The sequence below is a fragment of the Ambystoma mexicanum genome, chromosome 10, assembly GCF_040938575.1.
Source record: "Ambystoma mexicanum isolate Mex_15411 chromosome 10, UKY_AmexF1_1, whole genome shotgun sequence".
NCBI classification, from domain to species: Eukaryota; Metazoa; Chordata; class Amphibia; order Caudata; family Ambystomatidae; genus Ambystoma; species Ambystoma mexicanum.
The window spans coordinates 1,274,905,529-1,274,924,539 of record NC_090932.1 but is presented as its reverse complement, the minus strand read 5'-3'; the positions used below and the strand labels follow the sequence as shown (position 1 = coordinate 1,274,924,539).

General features: G+C 41.6%; 1 protein-coding gene and 1 long non-coding RNA gene across 2 annotated transcripts in view; one reads left to right on the top strand and one right to left on the bottom strand.

Annotated features, from left to right (window-relative positions):
- The window catches only part of LOC138492231 (uncharacterized), a 32,470-nt gene extending 21,889 nt beyond the window's left edge, over nucleotides 1-10,581 (top strand). Inside the window, exon 2 of the long non-coding RNA XR_011276170.1 lies at nucleotides 6,323-10,581. This is a non-coding gene — a long non-coding RNA (uncharacterized lncRNA). The remainder of the gene's footprint in view (nucleotides 1-6,322) is intronic.
- Nucleotides 1-19,011, bottom strand: part of GAS2L1 (growth arrest specific 2 like 1) — a 412,663-nt gene that overhangs the window by 379,533 nt on the left and 14,119 nt on the right. The window lies entirely within an intron of this gene.

The window sequence follows — 19,011 nt, the reverse complement described above, 5'->3', positions numbered from 1 at the left end:
TATTATCCTTGTCATTGATAAGCTGGAATACCAGAGGCCATGTGCATTTGCTGAGGAATGGAACTAATGAGTTGACTCTGCATGATATTATTTTCTTTCAAGAGACTTGGCTTATGGAGCGACCTGTATGGGATAACTTTGATATTGTATTTAATCCTGCAATACGATCTGTGAAAGGTCGTTCCATGTCTGGGCTATTAATGGCCTTAAAAAAAGAGCTCAGAAATTGTTCTTGAACATCAGTCTGCTCCAAATCGATATAGCCAGTTGATTATGTCATAATAAGAGAACATAGATATGCGATAATAAATACATATTGGAACCCAGTTGCAATGTCCACCAACACATTTTTCAAAATTTTGGAAGTCTTATGGACAGAGATTATTAAACTCCCCATTTACCCTGATATTATTCTGGCGGGAGATTTGCATTGTTTGGATCTTCTTCCTAAACGAAATGATAGCAGACTGATTTCTTGGAACTCTTTCATTGAGTCGAAAAATCCGATCATGCTAAACGGCTCTTGCCCGGGTGATATTCCCCCGCAGAACACACGGAAAAAAGGTCTCTCAGAGGCTATTATTGATTTCATATATGTGAATCGAGAAATATTTCCAGATGTGAACTTGTTCTGTGTGATCCCTTCCAAGGATAGTGACCATAACATTTAGAATCTGAAATGGCAAACCAGGGCTCTAGTGAAAAAAAAATGAGATCTATAATACCCACCTGCCTATGTCTTTAAACAATGGAATGGATAGACTACACTGGACCAAAGGTAACCTAGTGCAATTTGTCAGGGCATTTCAAATGTCAACTGTGTATGAGGTTAATTCATGTAACAATAAATCACTAGAGTATAGCGTATTCCTACACTCATTTGGCACTACAAATAAACCGAAGGCAGAACACTTCCCATTGTATGCTTTCGACCTTGAGGTACAGAGCCAAAAGTCTTGGTTCAGACGAGAAAAAAAGATTGTTCTGGCTCTTCCTATCCAGGTGAAATGGCAAGCACTCAAGTCATTGAAGACAATACATAAAAATTGGATGAAGGCCCATCAAGCCAACCTATATCAAAAAGATGGTGAACGCATGCTCCAAAGAATTGGAACGAAAAACTCTACTCAAGTATGGGTGTTAATTAATAAGACCAATGCTAAGTCTCAGATCTCTTTACAAATTAATGACATCTCAGAGGATCAATGGATCAAGCACTACACAAAATTATATGCCTGTCCGGTTGAGTCAAGTCCGTTGCATAGCCAGTTCTATCAAGGAACTTTTAGCTTAAAATTTTCAGTATCATACATTTTATTTTATATTAATAAATCCAGTCGTTCTCGTGCTCCCGGCCCAGACGGGATATCTAATTCCATGATGAAACAATTCCTGGAAGTATGGATACTATTTGCACTGTTCTCCTTAATTATGCATACTCAAAAACGACCCACATCTTAGTCTCTTTCTATTATTATCCCGGTGTCCAAGAAGGGTAATAGACAAAATCCTTCAAATTACAGACCAATTGCCCTTCTTGATACACCGGGTAAGATTTTTGCACGTTTAATCCTTTGAGATTTTCGTGCGTGGATTGAAGCCTCTGGTAATGCTGACACATTTCAAACAGGCTTTGTTGCGGGAAGGGGCACAGCGATAAACATTATAGCCATTAACTCTATTAAAGCCATGTGTGGACACCAAGACCAATCCTTGTTTTTAACCTTTGTCGATTTTAGAGAGACTTTTGACTCGATCGACAGACAACTACTAATCAATAAACTGATCAAAACGGGTTGCCCCAGCTCACTAATTAAATTGATTGTACTTTTAAACTCAAATACTGCAATTCAGGTAAGAATCTCCTTAGCTGGGCAACTAACCGCTAGAATACCGACAGCACGGGCCTGAAACAAGGCTGTATTTTTTATTTTTTTTATTTTAGATATGGGCAAGAACTTAATTGACATTAATTCAGATGCTCCGAAATTAGGGCCCCATCAAATTGCATGGATTCTGTATCCGGATGATCTTATTTTAATTTCTAAAACACTGTCGGGTCTTCAGCGGTTGATAAAGGGTCTCTCGCATTATGTTCAAGAAAACCACATGTCAATTAATTTATCTAAAATGCAGATCATACAATGTGGTAATAAAAATGTTGCCCTCTGAAAACGTCCATCTGGACATTTCAGGAAAAGATTATCTCCATTACTCCACAATATAAATATTTAGGAGTGATTATCAACAATCTGAAGCTCGATACTCTGTATGTCCATGACATAAAACATAAATTGCAAACATCAATTTGCCAAGCCAAAGTTCTTCTATACAAATTTAGCAAATGTACATGCTCCCCTGTCCTTCTATATTACGCCAAAAAAGCTATGCCAATTCTCACATATGGCTCCAAAACTAAACATCCAAGGGTGCGTGTGTTTTGGGACAGGATGGAGGGAAAATTTTGGCGTGCAGTGTTTAATTTACCTAACTCAACACCTGGGCCTCTGATACGTTACGAGCTAGGAGCACTCTCTATGTTTGTGTTTTATGCTTGGAAATTATGTTCGTTATTGAGGAAATTTCTGGTGTTTATAAATTACTCTGATTTATCTCACATATTGGCTATGTATATGTTAAAATCTACTCACACCTTCCCAACAAAGTGGAGACGTTTTGTCACTTATCTTTTAGTGGATGCCGATATCACGATTGACCTGCTAATAATCAATCCCAATCGTGCTCAGAGAAAATTATATCAGCATGATTGGATGTGTACCCTAGATCAATGCTTTGATTACAAAGATTATAGCATTCAACTTTTTGGATTGAAAAAAGCTAAAACTACAGGCTCCTATTTGCTCAAGTTCCCTTCATCTCACCTCAGAAATCATTATCTCCGCTTTAGACTCAACCTATGGCACACTAGAGAAATTTTATGTAGAAGAGGTCAACTAATGAAACACGACAACATGTGTCGGTTTTGCCAACTGCCAGAATATGAGGAAAATTAAAAACATCTAATAACTGTCTGCCCCTCATTAAAGGAGCTACGTTGTAAATATTTTAAAAAACTATTTGAGAGTTAAAGTATGTTAACTATAGATGCTGTTCAATTCCTGTTAGAATTAAAGCTAGAGACTACAGAATTGATAGACTAACCTTGCTTAATTCGTATGATTGTGTAACGATTTAAATCCTAAAAACTAATTTGTTCTCTGTGCATGGGTTGTAAAAAGGTTGGCTAAAGAACGTGGAAGTTTCAAAAGATTTTAGAATTAGATATTCTTGAAGACTGTTTGTATATATATATGAAATTGTATTAGAATTTAGAAGTTTTTAAAAAAGTTTAAGTTTTCCTCTTCTTATCATGATCTGATGAAATGTCTGGTGAAATATGTATAAATTTGTTGTTGTCGTTGTTGAATATGTGTTAAATTGAAAGGTTGATTTATCAACCAAACAATTAATAAATAAAAAACATATATGGGAACAGACTGCAGAGGTCTGGTTCTACGATGTATCCAGGATAAAGCTCTGAAAAAGGGTGGTGGGCCTAACTTTATCCCCTCAATGGACCTCAGTATGGCGTTTGACATGGTTGACAGATCCTTACTATGGAAGAAAATTAGTGATCTTGGTATGACAAAACATCTACTCGAGATAGTAATTGCCTTATATAAGGATACTAGGTTAAAAGTATGTTTAAACTCCCAGGGATGGCTATCTGCCGAGCTGCCAATTATGAATGGTCTTCGTCAGGGCTGTATGCTAGCTCCCACAATATTCAATCTTTATGTGTGTAGAGCCGAGGGAGCCCTGGGTAACAAAGGCCTGGTTTCACCTAAACTCTGTAACGTCCGCATTGCTTGGTTGGCATATGCGGATGATTTTTTGTTACTGGATAATACGAAGGCAGGGTTGCAACGTTTGATTGAGGAATTCAAAAAATGTACCTCTGAATTACATTTAAAAATCAATACCCACAAAATCATCATAATTTGAATGGGCAAATCGAACAAACAACATGGGGCCTTCACTTGGTTCTGCGGAGGCAAATACATCAAAGCAAAAAAGCGCCCTGAAATATTTGGGATATTACTTTTCTGGTACAGGATCATCCAGTTTGATTAAAAATCAACTGAAATTAAAAGCAGAAGTCGCTTTACAACAAATGCGGTTGGTTGAGAAAACATTTGGAAAGTTCTCCATGTCACCAATTTGAGAATACTACACTAAGAAAGTGATACCTAGGTTGGTATATGGTCTGGAATTTTTTGCCTGTGATTTTTTGGATTATTTGAAGGCCCTGGAGGGAAGTATCTGGAGAAGTATACCTTTCTTTCTCCCAAGGTGCATACCTCTAGAGCTCATTAGATACGAATATGGACTTCAATCACTCGCATCATTGGTTATCTGGAAAAGACTCTCTCTATGGAGAAAATGTTCAATTAAAAGGGACGAGAATTTCTATGTATGTGCAGTTAATGAAGTAGCATGTGATTTCATGAAAAACTTGAAGAAGGATGTTGACAAATGCCTTTGGTCTATGAGTATGTCTGTTTGAACCTTGCTCAACAAACCCGTTAAAATTAAGCACATTCTTCAGGGCAATGATTGGCAAAATACACTAAACAAAATATCAGAGTCAAAGTTATACAACCAAGCGTACTCAATCTGGAAACTTTTTCCGGTAATGGAAGGCTACTTGACGTAGTATCCGTGTAGGAGGGTGCAAAATGACTTCATGAATTTTTGAATGAATGTCTTGCAGACCAATCAAATAATAAACATTAGATCCAAGCTACATGAAGGATGGAAGTGGTGCAGATACTGTAAAGAAGAGGGTATTGGAGAAACACTCCAACAAATTTTGCTTGTATGTCCGGCCCTCATTTGTCAAAGGATTGATTATTTCGCACAATTCATAAGATCTACTCATTATGTTAACAGAGAATTTATATTGTACAGAATGATGCAAGAAAACTCTACTACTCTGACTATACGTGTAACAGCCTTTTTGAAAAACATATGTGATTTGTGCTAATAAGTTAAATAGCACTTTTGAAAATATATGTGATGTGTGCTAATAAGGCTTTGAGCTAATGATTTATTTGAACGTGATCAGATCATGTATGTGATCATGTATGTTATCATTGCATAGTAGTAAACTTAAGTTGACTTTTTGACTTGTGCTAATAATAAGGTTCTTTTTTGGTTATATCTTTTTATCAAAATTTGTGGGGTTTTTTTGTGTATAGGTTGGATTCATATCTTTTGAAAAATGTTAACAATACATACTGTAAATGTCTTGATCTGAATATAGTTGTATGTGTGATTTGCTTTTATTCAATGAATGTTTGTAAATGTTTATAAGAAACCAAAACAAATAAAGTAAAAAAATAGAAAAAAAAATAGGACAGCCCACAGAATAGATTGATGTGCCCTATGCTATCAGTAACCACAGACCCAGAACAGGAATAGAGTTTGGAGGTATCTGTAGGGGACCAGCTCTTTCTTTCTTAGTTGACATTGGGTCAGCAACATCCTCTGACAGTAGGAGAGCAGATGGTAGCTATCCCATAACTATATTCCAGGAAGACACCGGTTAACATATTGGGAGGAGATGTTATGGCCAAACTCAATATGTCAATATTATTAACAGAGGTCAGCATAATATTATCTACACCAGGCAAATATTTCCAGACAGCAAAAGAAAACATACACGCCTTCAATTGAAAATAGAGTATACAGTGGTGCCACAACAAATAATGCTAGCTAAAAAGGTACCATCAGTTATGGAAGAAGATCTGGCAAGGGTACTCGGCACACTATGGATGACAAGTCCATATGATGTGGGTTGTTAAAAGCAATTGGAGCAATAAAAATAAAATTAAAGAAAGGGGCAATTTTACCTTGAGTGAAACAGTATCCAATGTCTAAGGAAGCAGATGAGGGTATTTTTTAAACAATAAATGCGCTCATGAAGCAGGGAGTAATAGGGCCATCAGAACCTCCTTGCAACAATTCTGTATATATAGTGAGAAAAATCTCAGGGATGGTTGTGAAGATTTATCTATTTATGTATTTATTTTACATTTATAAAATGCACAAAACTCTCAGGCATCACGAGTAAGCAAGATTAGCAAGATTACATCTGAATCCTTATGAGTTGGTGACAGGTCGCCGGATGCATGTGCCCATTACCTCGCCCATGCACTCTCAGACAGATGCCCAAAAGCACTGTGACTGTGTTTATAAACATGTTAAATGACTAATGGATGTCCATGACTAAATACCTCTCTCTTTCGGTTCTTGACAGGAAAGGAAAGGTGGGGAGGTATTGCAAAAGGCACAGAAAAATATGAAATAGAATTGAATACCACTGCAGTTGTCAACTGTTTTTTGTGTGGGTCAACATAGCCAACATAAGACGATAAAAGAGTGCTGCCTCCGTTCCCAGCAACCAGCATCCTGAGGGAGACAAGAACAAAACCAGACCCAGGACAAGAGCTCAAGTGCATGCTGAGAAAGAAGATAAAAGGAATAAGGAACTTGCGGGTAAAGCAGATATACATCACATTGCACCGCTTGAGGAACACTGATGCCGAACTTTCACTGGAACAATAAGAAAGGAGTTGATGCTTTGATTTTACTTGATTAAAGTTGATTTAAGACTTTTAACGTGCATGTCCAAAAGGAACAAAGCGTCAAGCCACGCCTAGGCGCAGATTTAAATTACAGCATGCTGAACACTTCACCAACATAGTATTTCTGCTGCTGCTGAGGACTAGTTTTCACAGGAACAATCATCTATAACAGACTATCTTCTCTTCTTTCCTATCTCTACATTGTATTCGGACTATTTTTTATACTATTTTTGACATGAGCATATATCTACAAATGACTGTTTTTTCTACTTTTTTATCTTTACATTTTTTATTGGGACTATTTCTATCATCCACATTTTTTATATTTTTATGTTCTTAACAGCACTATTAGTAGATTGTTCAACGAACTACATAAGAGTGGGAGTCGTTTGAAAATCAATCAAATTTTATATTTTTGTCATTATATATGGATGCAAAATGTTTTCAAAAAGATATATACACCTCTCGTCACTTGAAAAAATACGAATTCACTATTGCCTGGTACTAAGCAAACTCTACAAATGTTTTCATATCCTTATGTTCCTGATCTCATTATAAAACCCTGATCAATACGCTGCAGAACATATCTAAACACAACAGACATCATGGCTATTCCAGTGCTTCTATTTTCCTTTCGCTTTTGTTATTTCTATTTCTTATTTTATCTCACACTACATTTAACTGATTATGATATGTTAAATGTGTCCCTATGGCATAATGTTAGTGAAGAAGTTAAAAAACAAGTTCATATTCCGCCCAGTTGTGGAGACAGTAAAGACTAGGAGGGTATTGGAGATGATGAGTATTTTCTGATAAGGCATTTTGATAATTCCATAAATATTGAATGAAACTGATGGTATAGGTCAATGGAGAAGGTGAGGAGACAGAGATCAAGGGAAGGCTGCTTTGTTTGCTCACTTATCCCCTTTGCCATGACAGCCTCTTGAGTATTTATACCGCAAGAAGTACCTGAGTCCAGAGCACACTGCTTGGTACATCTCGCAGTGTACCAGACCAGAGGACAATTTCAGGGACAATCGGCCATGATACAGTATGTCACAGGATCATATGTAGACAACTATGTAAATGAACCACACATGATGGAGAGTATAACAATGAAAAGTAAGGTACTCAAGTACAAACTATCCGATCCAAAATGAGGAGATGTTGAAGTAGTGGATCACCAAATATTAAGGTGTACAGATACCCAATTTATGTTGATACCTCATTATGCCGACAGACCACAATTACAAATAAAAGGGAAAGTATATTCCTCAAGAGGATGGGTTGATGGAATAAAGGGATGTAAAGCAGAGTCAGTATGGACTGCACCAGTAGAAGTGATGAAAAACGCAGACAGAGTGTGTGGTGAGGAATGGAAAGAAACTGCAAAATGTTTAAAATGGGTGGAAGATGAAGCAGGACCACTACCCATAACCAAACTACAAGCACCAACATTATGCTTTAGAAATAATGGTTCAGTAAAGCTTGGTGACAATGAAGGGTGCAAATGCATTATGGATTTACCAGGTATGAAAGTTGGCACAGCTGTACTAATGGACCATTACTGGGTATTACGAGACCTTATATGCAGCTTCCGCCCAACTGGGGTGGCATATGTACAATAGTATTACTAAATGCACCAGCATTAATAATACCACAAAGTGAGGTTGACATTGGGACTTTTCCTTCAATGGCACACAACATGAAGAAAAGATCTCTATGCCTAAAACGCACAAAAAGAACAAACTATTTTTCCAAGGAAGTCAATGCTGCATTTGAGGAAATCCCAGAGAGTCATAGGTTGTTTGGTAAAACAACAACACTTTTCACATCCTTTCTAATGCCTGGCCTGCAAGCAACAGCAAATGCATATTGGATCCAGATAACGAGGTGGGAACTGTTACAAACTATTAAGGCCACAATAAAAGACTTCAATGCCACCAAGGAGGAGTTAAGAGGGGTCTGATTGATGACCCACCAGAACATGTATGTTCTGGACCACCTCACAGCCATGGAGGGAGGAGTGTGTGCAAATATAGGGACAAGTTGTTGTACATCTGTACCCGCACATGATGAGGAGAATGGGACTTTGACAGAGGCCATAAACTCCCTGAAAGAGCTGCATGATAAAATGGTAAAGGAAGTAAATGACATTTAGGACAATAGCTCGTTCAGTTATCTATTCTCCTGGATGCCTACCTGGCTGACAGATACATTTAAATGTCTGTTGGCAATTTCAGTACTGGTCCTAATGGCTTTTTGCATCGTGAGAATAGAAATAAGCCGTTGTAAAAAAACTGGCAAGAAGGCACTCCAAATGACAGTATGGTTAATATGGCTGACACCATACATCAGTACACTCAAACTGATGATGAAGTTTACTGTCCAATGTGCCCATTGGGGCCGCCAGCTAAACAACCTGGAGCAGTGTGTACATGCCCAAAAGATACCTATAACTACAATGAGCACTGGATGAAATGTGACAACAATGTTGAGTGCTGGCTTATGACATGCAGTCCAGCAGAATACGTAGCACAAGGAGGTAACTTGAAGGGGGTCACCAGTGTGTGGCTGCCTAAGGATGGCTATAATATGATTATAGAAAATGAAGGTGCGGTCGATGACTCGACCAGAGGGGGGAATGTAGTTGGGCAATTGTTGACTAGAGAGCATGTGCCCCCATGCATTCCTCAGAAGAAACAAAATCAGAAAATCAGAAAGGACATATTTGAAACTGCACTTTAAATTCTCCTGGAAATACAGCTGGCACAAAGAATAGTTAGTTTCGCTACACAAGTAGGGACAGATGAGGCACTAGCTTGCACAATTAGTGTGTATCTAAATAGAATAGACTAGGTGACAGAACAGCGTGTACCCAGGATAGGGCCTCACTACACATGTAGGGCAGTATGGCTAATAGGTAGGGATGAGGTTGCAGCGTACCCATATGTAGAAATGTTAAGTGCCAGTTATACACCAGGCTTCGGTAGGTAGCAAATAAATGCAGAACAAATGTGTCCTCAAGAGGCAGCTTTGTAGCTTTAAGAAAAAGCCCAGTTAAGCATGCTTGAACAAATGCAGTTAATTCAGGGAAAATGTTGTAGCCAGCTAGATGATAACTACATTAAAAGCATTGTCAAAAGCCCAAGGCTTCATAGGGGAGTGTGCATAGTGGAACCAGAGATTATTGTGTGAAACCGTTTCAAGTTTATACACTCCAGGAAGTTCAGAAGGAGTTGGCAGATGAATGCTTCTGTGATCGGCTAGACATAGCAGTGGGACGCAAGATGCGACTAAAGAAAAAACAACTAATTGCAGAGATAAAATCTTAGCAGGGTGAAAGCAGAATGACACACAAAATTATTCATAAATGTGCCAAGAACAGGTTGGCGATCACTGTTGCAAACAGGGCCTTGAAACTCCGCGACCATGGCAAGAGATAACCTGGCCTGTTTCATTTAATTAAAACAAGGCGATACACTTGCTATCTCTCTCTCTCTTACCTACATAAACATGTCATCATGCAGCCAGTTCATGGAAAGTGTGACTGCATTCTAACCAATGAGCACAAGTCTTTTTTCACTGCAGAAGTAATTTAGGGCCTACCACTAATATTGAAATATGATGAGGTAGTACATTTGTATGGGAAGGTTCATGGGTGGGATCTTTGCTAAAGATTGTCCAATCCCTAGTTGTGCACATATAGGATTCCATATGTAGCTTAGAAGGGGGAGCCAATGACCAGGAGCGATAGGTTTTCATAACTCAGTGATCATGATGACATCAGAATGACTAATTTGTACTATATAAACTCCTGTTGTCTGTTCAAACGTTGGAGAATGTTGGAGTGAGAGCTTCGCTTTTAATCTTGCGTTTTTCCCCAGTCTATTGCAATAAACTGGGTTACCTTTCATTTGGCATTCCACAATCACTCTATGTTGTTTCTTTTTTGACCGATACCAATTAGAGGGCGATTTGGCTTTGTGACCCTCTTTTCAGTGTGCAGAACAAAGGTGGTTCCATTTTAAATGGGGGCACACAAATAAATGTTCCGATACACAATGGCAGACTTACATGCTGCTACGCAATGGCTACTGAATCTTCTGATACCATATGGCTGGTGAGCTACCGATATCCACAGGCATGTGGCAGACTTCCTTCAAGGTGCCCAACATTGAGTGAGCTTCCAAAGTACTATCATGCAAGGTGAGTTTCTATAATCTAGTGTCAGGCGAGCTTCCCCTATTGTTGGAAATAGAACAAAAATATGTGTGCACTTGGGTGATTAGTGGGAGTCACAACACGTGGTGATAGCAGAGGAATAGATCCACTGCTTCTCTCTGTTTGTTTGTTGATACAAGCAATGTTTTTATGATACTTTGTCTTGAACCCTGAAATGTTCAAATTTGTTTAAAAACCAAAAAAAACAAAACATAGCAGGTCAAAATGATACGCAGTATGAGGTATTTAAATAAATACATGACGGAGGGCAAAAGGTTGGCAGTAAAATATTGGTGCTAAATGTTGAGCACAAAAATTATGTTATAAAGGAAAAAGGTACCAATAAATGAGACGGATTGGTTAACAATAGAGAATTCCATAAATGTGTATGTTTAATTGAGTGAAGTATAAGCAACTCAAAATAACGACGAATAAGGTAAAATGGTGGGCACACTTCTTAGAAAAAGGCAAGCTTCCCAAGTTATCATATCAGGCAAGCATCCCTCAAACTCCCCAATAATGGGTGAACTTTTGATACCTAATAATGGGTGAGCTTCCCAGGCCCAATAATGCCAGGTGAGTTTCTAGCTAGCCAATAGAAAGCAAGTTTCCAATCCCAAGACATCACAACAGATCAGAATCCTTCAAGGTCTCTCGAAAAATGGGCAAACTTCCGATATCACGTAATGGCTGAGCTCTGGTACCCAATAATGTAAGATGAGTTTCTAGATATCCAATGGCAGGTGAGCTTCCCAAGACCTCATAATATGCAGGCATCCTTCAACGTTCTCAATAATGGGTGAGCTTCCAATATCCAATAACGCAAGGTGAGTTTCTGAATATTCAGTGACAGGCAATTGTGCTCTAGCACCTTCAAGCATCTCTTGTGCTAGATGGATTTACCAATAAAGATCGAATACCACATAACAAGACAGAATCAAAGAATATGGCAAAGTACTACTTTATTCTTATTTTAATAAAGCAGGGTACACTGACAAACATCAGACTGACATTTGCACACACACACAAACTTCATAACACAGAGTTCATCTACCCCAATATGCATCATCCTATGTGGCAAACTGTGAAACCTGCTGGCAGGACAGATTGGTTAGGGGAACACGTCTACTAATCGAATGTATACAGGTAAGTACTTTATTGGTGGTCTCTTATCTGCAAGACACACCTTGAACTACCTCTAAATACATATAATACTGATTATAGCCGACAAAATGGCAGTGGAATGGTCTATGCAACATTGTATAGCAGGTTGCACCATAGACCCACTGATTGGTTGGATTCCCACCCAACCTTGGACTTTCGGCTCGCTAGCAGCAGGTAAGGAAATTGAAACCCAGCTTAAGTCACATCAGATTACACCCCACTTTGCCAATTAGGACATCATCTCTCTTCCATAAGTCAAAGTTTCCCATCTGTAGTTGACCTTGCCGTTGCTCTCTATCTAGGACATTCAAGTAAAAGCACATCATCTATCTTCAATCTTCGCCTAATGAATTGCACTTGTTTTCGTCTTCTGCATCACATCTGAAGAGACAGCAAATGTGTCCATTCCATCTCATATTTACTGCTATTGGATTCAATTTAGCCGGGTGTTATTGCTTCCTTTGTCTCGAGAGACTTGCTCACTCCATCTTGTATGAGCCTTACTCACTATTAATTGCCCAATACTTGGCTCTTACATATGACCTCATCTTCGTTATTCGAAGACAAATGTGTCGCACACTCATGACGTTATCCGGCTGTCTCCCTTTATACTTTGCAGTTATTTCTTGAAATAGCGTCCTTGATCCTAGGCCAACATAGACTCCTCTTCGTTTGCGCACAAAGCCGTTTTCCAGCATCTCCTGACTCTTCAGCCCTGATCTATTTTTGAGGTAGTTAGAATGGATTTTTGCACGAGCCAGCGTCCATTTTCCAATCATGGCCATCGTAACCAGGTTATATATTCCTCTGAAGCAAGCTTCTATATGTCTCATCTTCCTTGTGTTGCTGTATATTTACACTTATTGATCGACAAGTTACTTACATCCTTTTTACATACATGATTACTTTATCATTTCATACATGTTTCTCCTGCCACTTCAGTTACATTGTCATTCTTAAGTATTTTCATATCTTTTCAGCATATTCTCGTATATCTTCTTCATGACATCACTCTGCCCTCGTCAGATTTCACTTCAATGTTCCATGATGTCTAATGGTGCGTGCAGACATCCATCCACTCTCTCAATGTGTGGATACATTTGGTATGGTTAGTGCATAACTGTGATGCTGGAAATGCATCGGAGAGACAGGGCCTCCGTATCCTTGTCCTTTACTGTTTTTATTGTGTGTTCTGTCGTGTTTTCCGTGCTGGAGTTCATGTGGGACTCCTGGCGGTGTAGCTCTCTCTTTTAGTTTGGTGTACAGACCCATGGGATACCCTTATGGCACCCATGGGTGGGGGTACAACCCTGTGCCTTTAATGTATGTTTTTGGGCACCTGTGTGTGGCCCACAGAGCAGGGTATGGGCTGGTGGCAGCTCTGTGCTGAATTTCACAGGTGCTCTGAGTATCCTCCATTTTGGGGATGCCCAGGCCCTGCCATTGCAATCAGTAGATTCCTGATGAAAACAAGATGGCCCCCATGGCCTCTTGCCTTCCATCGCCTGTTACCTTGTTTTCCCAAAGTCCTGGGAAGCCCGGACTCTGTCCCTTCCCCCTGACTGGCTGTTGGGTGGAAGTTCCATATATGGTGTTGTTGTGAAGTACAGGTCAGACTGGCTGGAACCTTCCCAGTGACTGTATGTTGTGGGTACACCCTGTGGGTGGGACCTGGGTGAATGGAGTGTGTGACGAATACGCATTCTGTGTTGTAAATGTCTAGTATCTGGTGTTTGACACAATGACTGAGACAGCCCTGCCCTAAACTGGTATGAATGCAGTGTGAAGTGTTGAATGGCTGGGTACTTGTCCCAATACACATACATTGTTGTGAGTGTCTGGAGAGAAGTGAATGGCCTGAATGCACTATGCACCTGATTGGATGCCTGCCTGCATGAATGCCCTTCTGACCGATTGGTTGCCTGAGTGTGACCCAGCAGAATGAATGGGAGATCAACTAGTATATCTGGGGGCCTCTCACTGCTAGAATTCGTGTTCAGAAGCTGAAGTCCAAACTACGAAGAGTAACTGGAGTGAAACTGAAGCTTGACCATGAAGCCCTGCTGGAAGAGAAGAATTGCTGTTGCCCTTCTTCATCAATTTGAAAGTTGCTGTGTCTCCAAGGACTGACCCAGAGGGGACCTGGTAAGGCGCCCTCTTCCCGAGCAACGAGGGACCATCGTGCACCAGCTGATCTTTGCCAAAGCTCCCTGGTAGACAGACATGAGACAGGCTGCCGACCGGAGATGGGGACTGCCGCGAAATCCCAAAGAGAAGCGCCCGGACTGTTGTCCACCACTGTCGATGACCGCCATCGCCAACCGGAGCCGTCGTGCTCTCATTGCCTAAGAACTGTAGATTCACGGATGCGCTCATCGGCACCGCCGCCCACCTTATCCTGCCGGAGAAGGCCAGGCTGTCGACGCACCGAGGAGCATCCGCCGGTGATTTTCCCGCCACCCAAAGGCCACAGAGATGCCGACGACTCGACGCCCTTGCTGGGCCACAGTTCTTCAAACTCTTTGCGGTCCTGAGCTATTGACACCAAGGTGCCCCGCACACTTCTTCCTTGCAGGACGTTTACGCTTCCCCGTCGACGAGCACCGCTAGGAAAGAAGCTGCCACTTCACCGTCGTAGTTCACCCTGTTCTCCATCGGACTTTCAACGACCCGTGACTCCTGCCTTAAAGGGAGGGCACTCAAGAAGGGCCGTCGATTCCCTGACGAGAAACGCTACAACGCCAGGTACTTTGGGGTTGCAGAACTATTGGAAAGTCCATTGTGAACAATATATGGACTGGGCTTGTAATATATCTTTATTCTACAGGTTGCCCAGGTGGGGGGATCTCCACACAGAACTGTGTCTAGGTATCGGGGTCAGTATTCTGCCAATTGTTCTAACCATCTGCTTTCCTCCTATATCTATTGTTGGTTGCCTTTATTAAGTGATCTGTGTGACATTTGACCAGAGTATAGTTGATGCACTTTAATGAGATCTGATAATAATTGTGGTACCACTTTAGAACTGTATATATTTGCCATTGTTGATTTTCTGAGCACAAAGTGAGTTATTGTGATAGTGTACATAACCTTGAACTTAATTTGATAAAGACTGTGTTTTAACTAATACAGTGTGGGGACATTCCTTTGTGGGGGCTTGGGGACTACACTGTACTTAGGAACCAGCCGGCATCAGCTCCTAAGAAGCTAGGCCTTGATTGCTCTGCCATTGCTACCACAATAGAGAATCTCCGCTGGGGTCCTCTGTGCCTCCCCTCTATCATATAGAGAGCAGAAGTACATACACCCCCCTCCAGTCTTTACAATAACGTCTCTCAAACACTCAATATGCTATAGGGACAACACATGGGGTCCCGCGTGCAGCTCTTCTCCTGCTGTTCCAGTATGACAGCGGTGAGGGGGTATATGCCTCTACCTGCTCCTCTACATGAGCGTCCCAAGACATCAAAACAGGCAGGCATCCATTAAAGTCCTCAATATTGGTCAGCTTCTGAAATTCAATAACGCAAGTGAACTTTCTTGATAACAAATGGCAGTAAGCTTCCCAATAGACAGTAAAGAGCAAGCTTGCAAGACATCATAACAGGCAGTCATCCTTCAAAGTCCTCAAAAATGGGTGTGCTTCCGATACCCAGCTGTGCGTCAACTGCATCTTGGTGGATCTTGATGAGAAGATCGGCGAGCGGTTCTGGTAGCTCTGTGCAGAGGTTGAAGATGACAGGGGACGGGGTGAATCCTTGCGGGACCCTGCAAATTCGAGCTCATGGCTGGGATTTCTGTGCGTCTTTCTGGGCGAGCTATTAGCTAAGCTGGAAACCGCATCACTTAACAACTCAAGAAAAGCCACTGCCTCAGCTGCACCCAGGCACTTGCATCATTAAGTTCCCCCTGAAGTGATCTTGGGACACTTCGGGGGGGTGGAACCCCAATCCTGAAGCTTATCCTGCTTAGGTGCTCCCCTTATTCCCTCTCACCTCTCCTTTAGACAAATGACATGCCTGCTGGACATCTGGACGCTGTGTCATAAGGAGGGAGATTCCAGCATCTGTCTGACATGTGGGATGAGGGCCTTGCTTTAGGCACAGCTATTCATTTAATGGTATTTTTTGGTTATGGGATGTCGTGAGTATAAGAAGCTATTTTCTGTAGCTCTCTTATTAATAACTATTCCCTATCAGTGGACCATGCTTAGCAGTGTGCAGCGCTAGCAACAGCTGGCCCTAATCTGCTTATGGAACCTCTCTCATACTCTGAAATGACTATGTCCATTTCAGACATCCCTCCATTTTCTCTGCCTCTAGCCCTGATTATATCCTTATCCACCGTTCACACGCTTCCTTAGATGCCCCCACCCTGATGATATCCTTATCACACGCTTCCTTAGATGCCCCCACCCTGATGATATCCTTATCACAAGCTTCCTTAGATGCCCCCACCGATGTTATACTTATCACACGTTTCCTTAGATGCCCCGCCCTAATGATATCCTTATCACACACTTCTTTAGATGCTCACCCTGATGATATCCTTATCACACGCTTCCTTAGATGCTCACCCTGATGATATCCTTATCACACACACGCTTCCTTAGATGCCCCACCCTGATTATATCCTTATCACACACTTCCTTAGATGCCCCACCCTGATGATATCCTTATCACACGTTTCCTTAGATGCCCCACCCTAATGATATCCTTATCACACGCTTCCTTAGATGCCCCACCCTGATGATATCCTTATCACACGCTTCCTTAGATGCCCCACCCTGATGATATCCTTATCACACGCTTCCTTAGATGCCCCGACCCTGATGTTATCCTTATCACATGTTTCCTTAGGTGCCCCCACCCAGATGATATCCTTATCACACGCTTCCTTAGGTGCCCCCCCACCCAGATGATATCCTTATCACACACTTCCTTAGGTGCTCCACCCTGATGATATCCTTATCATGTGCTTCCTTAGATGCCCCATCCTGATATCCTTATCACGTGCTTCCTTAGATGCCCCATCCTGATTATATCCTTATCACACGCTTCCTTAGATGCCCCATCCTGATGATATCCTTATCTCGTGCTTCCTTAGATGCCCCCACCCTGATGATATCCTTATCACACGCTTCCTTAGATGCCCCCACCCTGATGATATCCTTATCACACGCTTTCTTAGATGCCCCCACCCTGATGATATCCTTATCACACGCTTCCTTAGGTGCCCCCACCCAGATGATATCCTTATCACACACTTCCTTAGGTGCTCCACCCTGATGATATCCTTATCACGTGCTTCCTTAGATGACCCATCCTGATGATATCCTTATCACATGCTTCCTTAGATGCCCCCATATTGATGATATCCTTATCACGTGCTTCCTTAGATGCCCCATCCTGATGATATCCTTATCACACACTTCCTTAGCTGCTCCACCCTGGTGATATCCTTATCACGTGCTTCCTTAGATGCCCCATCCTGATGATATCCTTATCACGTGCTTCCTTAGATGCCCCACCCTGATGATATCCTTATCACGTGCTTCCTTAGATGCCCCATCCTGATATCCTTATCACGTGCTTCCTTAGATGCCCCACCCTGATGATATCCTTATCACGTGCTTCCTTAGATGCCCCCACCCTGATGATATCCTTATCACGTGCTTCCTTAGATGCCCCCACCCTGATGATATCCTTATCACACGCTTCCTTAGATGCCCCACCCTGATGATATCCTTATCACGTGCTTCCTTAGATGCCCCCACCCTGATGATATCCTTATCACACGCTTCCTTAGATGCCCCCACCCATGCATATGTTACCTGATAGTAATACCTAATAATATAGATAATTATGATTTTCTCATCGAATAAATAATGAACTACTATAATTATGTGCTTTAGTTGCAAGCACATTGCTTCCCGTTTGTTTAGAATAAAAAAGTAAGGGGGAGCGCCAGGTTACCAAAGAGCAGCTTCATTGTATCACAAACTCTTCAGAGGTAGCGCGGTATTGGGTGCAACTACACTCCATCTAGAAATTAACCAAAAGTGCCCGATACGCTAAGGTCACATGACCTCTTTTGGACTACGTCCGACTGATACTGTGTAAGCTGTCTCATCTCCGCCCCTTGGAGCCAACTGACCTTCAGGGCATTAACTGTGCCGTGCCTTAGAGCTCATCCCTTGCAACCCTCTCCTGTTTTTGTCACCTCTCACACTCTGCGATGTATGTGTATGTCTGAATTATTTGACTTACTATCGCAGAAACCTTACTGGCTTAGCAACCGAGCACTCTACAAAGTGAGAGGCGAGGAGATGGTGGGGTCATTCCGTAATCAATGTCGATGAGGTGTCCTTTGAAGAGCAGTTTTAAAGTTCTTTCCACAAGTGCTGGGCAGAGGGGGCCAGTTTGTCCGATGGTGCCAGGAGCTTATTTTATGGTCCTGGTGAGCAGCATTAAAGGATTCGGCCCTGAAGATGTTGTTGCTGGTCTCCTTCGATGTTGTCATGTTCTTGTGGGTGATGCAGGAAGATTTGAAGATGACATGAGCCTGCTGGGACAGTCACTGCAGTTCCTTCAGGTTTGTGATGTTGCAAACAGGTTTGTTGTGACCTGTTGTTAGGGGGAATTCGGCCTTGTGCGATAGACTCTCTTGTGCGATGACAGAGTGGAGACAGGCAGCAGCGAGGAGGGCATCACTTCCACCCTGGTGGGAGCGTGCTAGAGCTTGGACAACGCTTCTGGATGTGGGGCTGCGGTGAATAGTTTTATTCTGAGCAGGGCTCTAGTCAAGGGACCACGCAGGTATTTTTACATTAGGAAAAAATACAAACGTTCCCTTCACCCACGTTTATCCCTTTTCCGCTGCCCGGTCTCGAACCTACATCGCTTGGTTGAAAGGTGACTGTTAGCCGCAAGACCAGGGTCGGACTGGGCCATAAAATTGTCTCGGGCACCAA